This window comes from Castor canadensis, chromosome 19, assembly GCF_047511655.1.
Source record: "Castor canadensis chromosome 19, mCasCan1.hap1v2, whole genome shotgun sequence".
NCBI lineage: Eukaryota > Metazoa > Chordata > Mammalia > Rodentia > Castoridae > Castor > Castor canadensis.
Genome location: NC_133404.1, coordinates 20,836,513 through 20,845,742, shown reverse-complemented (window position 1 = coordinate 20,845,742; position 9,230 = coordinate 20,836,513). Strand labels below are relative to the sequence as shown.

The window sequence follows — 9,230 nt, the reverse complement described above, 5'->3', positions numbered from 1 at the left end:
TCCATAAGCAAACATGCTGAAAATTGCAATAAACACAAAAGTTTGGTTGCTGCACATAAACCAGTTGACTAAAAATCATTTTGCCACAATAGCAGGGGAATTGACCCTCATCTTTATGAAAAAGAAGAGTTCATGTAGTTTCATTTCTAGATGTCCCATTGGAGTATCTGTTGATATAAGTAAGCCAAGTTTAACTGTCATTTGATAAGGTCCCCCAAAAAAGGCTGGACAGGCTCATGTTAGTCAGGAGCTCAGATGTCTCAAGAACGAAGGTCTTCTTGGTCATTTAACCTTGCTGTGGCCCAGCAAGGACATACAAAATGGAGGGATGGGACATGGAGATGACTCATGCCAGTCATGGTCTCTAGAATAATTGCAGAACTGTGGGCTATGGTTTGTCCCAAAAACCTCTTATAGTAAACCTCCCAAGAAATTGTAACCATGCAGAATCTTTGAAACACTGACTAGTAGAGCAGACTAAAGTGTGGTACAAGGTGTGGCCTCTGCGTGTGGTCCTGCTGCTATGTTCCCTGGCTTTTTTCTCAAATGTTGTGTTGGCTGCTGGTCACAAAAACTTGCACCTTCTTCAGAAGATTGCTTAGGTCCTGCCTCACCTGGATATGTCTGGGCAGCTATGTCCCTCTCCCAGGGGCAGCTTTTTGGTAAGTCTTATGGTGAAAGTGATAACCTCTAGGCTTCTAGATGGATGCACTCCTTCTGTAATCATGCTACACAGTGCCTATTGGACCAGGCAGAGGCTACACCTCTCGAAAATATGTCTTTTGTGCTTTCTCTACCTGTCATATCCTACTTGTTTTTCACTCTCACAAGCTTCTTCTGATAGCAGACCATCACAAACTGATGGTAAAGAACCCTTGTCTTGGGAAGACTCTTGCCTTTGGTGACCCCAACCTGTTACAGATGATGAAAGAAGCTGGGATATTGGCTATCTTTTTAAAGAGGAGAGGGACACAGGGGTGCGGGGAGGATGGAATGAAGATTCTGACGTGCCTCTCTAAATGTTCTTCTTCCTAACCTGGTCAATAATTCCTTGGGTATGTTCACCTGTAAATACTGGTGCACTGTAATTATGATTGTGTATACTTTTATACAAGTTTAAATGTAAATAAATACATTTTAAACTTTCTTTGGAAGTACTGTGGATTGAACTCAGGAGCGTCTGCTTGCTCAGCAAGTGCTCTACAACTTGAGCCATGGTTCCAGTCTTTTTGCCTCTAGTTTTTGTTAAGATAGTGTTTCACTCTTTGTCTGGGTCGCTTCAGACCATGAACCTCCACTCCACCTCTCAAGTACCTGGAATTATAGGCATGCATCACAATGCCCAGCCCAAGTGTTTAACTTTGTCCTTTCTTTCATTATAAAATTCTGCTTTTAAAAAACTATAGGCTCATGCCTATAATCCTAGCTACTCAGGAGGCAGAGATCAGGAGGATCACAGTTGGAAGTTATCATGTGCAAATAGTTCATGAGACCCTATCACAAAAAAACAGTTCACAAAAATAGGGTTGGTGGAGTGTCTTAAGGTGAAGGCCCTGAGTTCAAGCCCCAATACCGCAATAAAAACTATCCTAAGAGTGCTGGCGGAGTGCCTCCAGTGGCAGAGCACCTGCCTTGCAAGCATGAGGCCCTGAGTTCAAATTCCAGTACTGCCAAAAAAACTGCCCCAGGAAATATTTGGATGAGTTAATGAAATTGTATGTCTAAAATAAATGATGAAATATATCTCATAATGAAGTTATTAAATTATATTTATTAGATTATATTATTCAATTTTTATAATAATTGATCAGTATTTCTACAAAAAAATATGAATTAACTAATATAGTTCAAGTTACAGGTTTAGATTCTAGATAGATGGAACAAAAGATAGAAGGGAGAAAGGAAGAAAGTGAGTGAAGGAGGAAGGGAGCTATTAGGTTCTACTGGTTCCTGCTCTGACAATAACTGTAATGGTATTGACCCACTGGTTAAAAGCTGACAGGAGAGTATAGAGGGAAAATGAAAAATGATCACTTCAAGTTATAGGTTTGGTAATAAAAATCACAGAAAGTAAGGCTGAATCACTAACTACAGTGTAACAAGAAGACGATGGACTTTAGGATGCTCATTTATTAGATTTGAAAGTTAGCAGAGTTGGTATCCAAAGAAGTTTTAACTGTGAAGTTGTGTTATAGTTGAATCTTTAGCAATGAAGAATTAATAGATGATTAGTTTCCTTTAAATATGTGTCTTCAAAAGATTTTCTCTAAGATTTTGTCATCAGGATCATTTTCTGTCCAAGAGAGCATGAGCTGGAGAAAATGATTATACATATACAAAACCATTAGGTGGGCATTTTTTCTGGCAATGTGGAACAAGATGGAGATATGGCAGTAAAAGAGAATGATATATTTTCTTTTTAACTCTGCTTCTGATAGCTGTGTACTCTCGGGCAAGCCTAATTTTTCTGGATGACCTTTCTCTGCATACATAAACTGAAGATTTCTAAAGCCTCTCTGGTGCTAACACTTGATTTTAAACTTGGATACAGGAAGTCCTATTATCAGATACCCTGTTACAATTCAATCAGTTTACTTAAAATCACAACAAAATCTAAGAAGAGATTAATCTAACAAGGTGATACCATTTCATAATTATTAGTGTTAAGTCCATATATGTTCCCTTACAATAATTTTGACAGATGTTTGAAACACAAAATCCATAAAGCAAAATAAATTACAAGCTCACACTCACAGTACAAAGAAAACTAGTAGAATCAGTAAGAAGTGAATGCTTTTAAATGATAAAATGTAAGCATCACTGACTTACCTGGTTTCATAAATGGCATAAAGCCTTCCATGTTCCTTGACTGCATTCCTGAAAAATAAATAAAAAAGGATATAATATAAATTTCCAAATTATTACTAAGGTCTGAAATTCCTTTAATACACACATTCTCAAATTGTGTCTACTTGATGGGATACTTGCACTAGATTTTCTTGAAATCCAAGAAATAATAAGAAATGTGAACACATTTTAAAAATTAATACACATTACATCAGATTAGCTTAGATTCTGGTTCCTGCTCTGACAGTAGCTAAAATGGTATTGAACTATTGGTTAAATTCTAATGGAATTAGAATTTAAACGTAAATGAAAAATGAAAAATAGATCAATTCAAAAGATGAAAAAAGATCAGTTTAGTGATAAAAAAATAAAAGAAAATAATGTAATAGAAAAGTCATGTTAAGTAGAATGAGAAAAAAAGCTTCTTAGAGGAAACATGTTTTGCATTGAAATCTGAGCCATGGAAGAAGTTGATGACATTTGCATGAGAACAGAAGCAATATAAAGTTTAAGATTCCTAAAGTGAGAATGATCCAGGTGTGCTTAAAAAATGTCATCACCATCTTTGTCAACATCATACAAAAATTATGCACTGATTATCATGTACAAGACACTGTATTTCTCAGGCTAAAAAAATGTCATTTAAATAAGAAAAATAATTCAAGGAAACAAATAGAAAACCCATAATCAAAGGCAGTAAAACCATAATTTACAGTGAAGAGAAAGAAAGAGCTTTCTTTTATAACATGCTTGCTTGCATGTTATAAAAAACATAAGTTGTGGTCTGGTTCTTGGCCTTACTTTATGACCTTCAGCAGTCAGTCTAGCTACAACCCCAGCAGGACATGAAATCACAGAAAAAACTATTGGATGTCTAAGAAGTACATCCAGAATTAAAAAGAAGCAGCTAGACAATATTTTCACATGAAGTGAAATTACTGAGAAAGGCAGGGCAAGGAAATAAAACAAGCAAAATAAATGTAAAAAAGAAACAAAAAACCTTAGTAACATAGAAAAGAAACAAAATACAGAAAATAATTTGATGAATTACTAGTCATGACATTTGTACCACTTTACAAAAGAAGATATTACAGGGATAAGTAAAATATTAATGACTGAAGAACAAACAAATGAGCTAAAAGATCATATTAAAGAAGCCTTGATGACAGCATCAAAGGAAAGCAGAGAGTGAGAAATGGAATATGTTCAGATGACAATGTGGAAAATAGGTACCAAAAATGCAGGGAAAAAAACAAACTATGAGATAAAAATGAAAACCAATTTCCTAACAGATTAAATAAGATTATATAACTCACAAAATTTATCTATATATCTATATATATTTATAAATAAATATATAAATTTATATAAATTTATCTATCTATATATATATTTGGTATATATATATATATATATACCAAAAAGAAATTAAGTTAGAGGACCAGTAAATATTTCTATATTCCACTTCAACAGGTAAATTTTTTTTAATTACAAATAGAGTTTGAAAAGTTCAGCATATATTGCTATCTACAGAGCACAGGCTAGAATCGTTATAAAAAGAGATATATTAACAATTAAAATGTCATTTAAAATGAATATAATAAATGTTTAAACAATCCTGCAGATGGCTAGAAAGGAGAAGCAGAAAACACAAGAAGAGGAAGTAAAAAGAAAAAAAGTGGTATAACTATATGCAAACACTTCAATAGTTAAGTATAAGCATTAAAAGAGATTAGAACAGACTCACAAAACAACCCCACTGTACACTTCCTACAGGAAGCAAGTTTTATGTAATTAAAAGGGTGATATGAATGGAACTCAGAGTGTCACACATGCTAGGCAAGTGTTTCCCCAGCCCCAGAATGCTAACTTTAAATATGAAGACACACATTGTTTTAAAGTGAAGGAATGTAAGAATATACATTATACAAATGCCAATCAGTTGGAAATTAGATTGACTATATTACTACAGACAAAGTAAATCTTGGAGTAAAGAAAATTCCCAGTGACAAGGAAGACATAGTAATGAGAAGGTCTATTCAGGGCTGGTGGAGCGACTCAAGTGGTAGAGCGCCTGCCTAGCAAGCACAAGGCCCTAAGTTCAAACCCCAATACACAAAAACAAATAAGTAAACAAAGCCATCAGCTTATATAAAATACAAGAAGTTCTATTCATAAAGAAGAAATATCAATGTTAAATGTATATGCACCTAACAACAAAGATTCCAAATACATGAAGCAAAACGGATAGAACTTTTCTTCAAAAAAAATAGAAAAATCAATTCTGAAATTCTTATGGAGAAATAAAAGTCCCTGAATTGCCAAAACAATTCTGAACAAAAAGAGCAATGCTGGAAATATCATAATACCTGACTTCAAATTATACTACAGAACCACAGTAGCAAAAACATCCACGATAACGGAAAACAAAAAACAGACATAAAGATCAATAGAACAGAATAGAGGATCGGAAAATAAAAGCTACAGTCATTTGCTATTTCACAAAGGAGCCAAAAACATGTTGAAGAAAGGACATCCCCACAAATGGTGCCAGAAGAACTGGTTGTTGGCATGTAAAAGAATGAAACTCGATTTCAGTCTCTCACTCTGTACAAAAATTAATTCAAAATGAATCAAAGATCTCAGCGTCAGACATGGAACTTCTCTATAGGAAAATACTTGAGGATGACGACATACGCAATTACTTCCTGAATAGAACTTCAATTGCCCAGGAAATAAGAGCAAGAAATGACAAATGGGATTAAAAAGCTTCTTTCTGCACATGGAAGGAAATAACTACCAGAGTGAAGAGCCAGACTACAGAATGGGAGAAAATCTTTATCCATTATTCATCTGATAATGGATTAATATCCAGCATATAAAAAGAGCTGAAAAATTAAACACCACAAGAACAAGTAACCCAATTAATAAATGGGCAATGAATGGAATGGTTCTCAGAAGAAGAAATACAAATGACTAATAAATACGTGTTCAACATCCTTACCCATAAAGGACATGCATACTAAAGAGACCCTGAGATTCTATTTCACCACCAGAATGACCATCATCAAGAATAGCTGGGCACGAGTGGCTCACTTCTGTAATCCTGGCCACTCAGAAGGCAGAGATCAAGAGGATCGAGGTTCAAAGCCGCCTTAGGGAAATAGTTTGAGACTCTATCTGGAAAAAGTCCTTCATGAGAAAGGGCTGATGGAGTGGCTCAAGATGTAGTACCAAAAAAACCCCAGTACCAAAAAAACAAACAAACAAAAAAACCAGATAATTACTGGTGAGGATGGCATGAGGGAAGGAACCCTGGTACACTGTTGGTGGGAATGTAACTAGTGCAGCCACTATGAAAATCGGTGTGGAGTTTCCTCATAAAGTAAAACAGGCCTACTTTATGACTCTGTTGTTCCTCTCGTGGGCGTATGTACAAAGAGTGCAATTCAACACACAGGGGAGTCTCCTGCCACTCATTTATCACAGAGCTATTCATAATACTCTCGCTTTTCATGTCTTCAATTTTGCTTAGCAAATGGACATTTTATTTTACTTTACTTTTATTTTATTTAAGAAAGACACTGGGGCTGGAGGCCTGACTAAAGCAGTAGAATAGCAGCAAGAACAAAGGCCCAAGTTCAATATCCAGTACTGCCAAAAAACAAAAACAAAAAACACTGGATCTTTTATAATTTTTCTTTAAAAAACAAAATGAAAGAGGAAAAAAAAATAGTTTCAGATATTATAGGCGCCGGGGTTCAGAAGAGGAGGGGGCACTAAAATAGGTGAGAAAAGCACCAGCAAGATGTCTCTTTTCCTGACACAGACCCTCCCTTTGTAAAGAGAATATAAAATGCAGAGGCCTCCCTCCTGGACTGGACCAGCTCAGACCTTTGCTACCATATGACATTCTACCTCTTCCCTTTTCTTTTCTACCACAAAAGTCAAAAGTACATATCACTTGGCCTTGAACTTGGCCTTCTCCTGCCTGTCAGCGTGGATGCTGTGGTTGTGAGAAGCAGGAAGGATGCATACTTCAGTGAGGAAGTGCTCTAATTTGCAATGTGCAGAGATGGCAGTGAGGTCACTTGGTGGCCTCTGTTTCAGAGAGCAGTTTCTGCTGCCAGCGGAGGGTGGGGACATGCCAGACTTTCATTTTTTGGTTTCTTTTTTTTTTTTTTTTGTCCTCGGCTGCTGAAAGGCTATGGTGTCTTCAAGCTATTCTTCACATTTGTCCATCTGCACTGGTGGGATGTGACAGTGTATGGCAAATTTAGTTTCACATCTACTGGGATGGCTGCCATCAGCTTTGGCCACTTACAGAGGACTTGGGGACTTGAGAAGCTCCTTCACTGTTTCCAAGAACTCTTTGCCCCAGCCTTTTCCTAGGCTTGATCTCTTTCTTTCTTGATGTCAGTTTCAGCTGTGGTTGGATGGGTAATAACCTCCACTCTCATGGAGCTAATACTTGATGTCACTCTGGGCCAGGAACAGCTTCTGCCCTGAATCAAGGATCTTAGGAGACTGGAAGGCAAATCCATTCTCTGGCACATCTTCAGAGATGGAATTTGCAAAAGTCCTTTGGGTTGGACTTTTTAGCTGTCAGTGGTTTAGCAGCATTGGATTTCTTGTGCTCTTTTTTATGCCTGCTTAGTCTTTTTTCTGGGAGTGGAGAGAGGGGTAGTTTCTGACTTACCTTTGGTCTGTTGCTCTTTGTTCAGCAATTCTGGGTAGGACACTTCATCTGGTGATGGTTACTCCATTTAGTAACTGGTTGAGCTCCTGGTACTTGACAAGGAAGTACCTCAGGATTCTCTAGGACTTCTTATCTTACAAGGTATTTCTGACCAGCTGTAAGATTTCCACCATCAGTTACCCAATGACTGGCACCTTGTAGATGGAGCCCACAATGATCTGGTACTTACTTGAATGACCCTTTCTTCAGGTAACACGTCAGCCTCGCCACAAGGAAGATGGTACCCATCCTGGCTGACCACTACAGTTTGACATTTTTTTCTTATACTACAGCCCAACAACCTGCCTCAGCTTCCCTCTTGGCTTATTTACGTAGTGAATTCTCACTCCAAAACAATACTGTTGCTGCCCTGCCTGTGGTGGGTGCCAGGTGCAAAGGTGGGCATTTAAAAAATATAGTGTGCCATCTCTGGGCATATTTCACCCACCTCAGTGTTTGATGCTGTTTCTCTTTATTTGGTGAATTTCCTGAGCTACTTTCACAGTCTTTTTCTTTTGTGTTTTCTTTTGTTGGACGTAGCCACTGAAATCTGTGCTCACTTAAGTCAGTGGTCAGCTAATGCATGAACAGAGTTTTTGTTTGTTTGTTTTGCAGTACTGGGGCTTGAACTCAGGGCCTACACCTTCAGCCACTACGTCAGCCCTTTTGTTGTAATGGGTTTTTTTGAGATGGAATCTCATGAACTATTTGTCTCCTAATCTCCACCTCCTGAGTAGTTAGGATTACAGGCATGAGCTACCAGTGCCTAGATTATGAACAGTTTTTTAAATGCCTGGAACCAAATAATTCCAGTTTTTGCCAAGCAGCTGGGTGTTTCATGCTCACCTTTTACCACTTAGTCAGAAGTCTGTGAACTCTGCCTTAGTGTCCTGAAAGTGTGTAGTTTTAAAGTTAAGCCATGTTTTTCCAGAGTATGGGTGCAACCCTGAGCATGTACGCAGACCTGAGTAGTATGTCACGACTTAGTGCAAAAATGTCCTGAAAATTTTTGTTCTGCTCAATAGGAGGGATGAAGAGAAGGCTATGCAGGACAGTGTTTGCCAATCACATATCCAGTGGAGTTCTGGCACCTGTTTTTAGTGGAGAACTCTCAAACAGTAACAATTCCAACAACCTAATCAGAATACAAGAGACATGAAAAACATTTCACTGAACTGTGTATTGAGCTCAAGATCAAGATGATTAGCTAGCAAATAGGGTGGGGGAAGTCTTCCCGAACTGGTCCCAAATTGGGACCATCAAGGAAATATCACTGTGAATCTATCAGAGTGACTAAAGTATACATCAAACAACTTCAAATACTGGAAAGGATACTGAGAAACTATCACTTACCGTGTACTGCTGATAGAGATGTAGTAAAATTTGACCCTAGAAAACACTTTGGTGGTTCCTACAGATTGAAAACATGCAAATGCCATGCAAGCTGGGAGTTTATTGAAGAGAAATGAAGACCTATGTTCACACAAGGGTCTGTGCATGAGTGTCTACAGAAGTCTTGTCCATTGTAGCAAAATTGAAGTGGCCCTGACATCCTCAATACATGGATACTTGAGCAGACTTTGGTTTATCCACTATAGGGAATACCACTCAGCAATCGTAAAAGACCAACTAGTGATATCCACAA

The 9,230-nt window shown here is 37.5% G+C and overlaps 1 pseudogene; it reads right to left on the bottom strand.

The window, feature by feature from the left end:
• Positions 1–7,002: 7,002 nt before the first annotated feature.
• The window catches only part of LOC109677003 (core histone macro-H2A.2 pseudogene), a 44,883-nt pseudogene continuing 42,655 nt past the window's right edge, over positions 7,003–9,230 (bottom strand).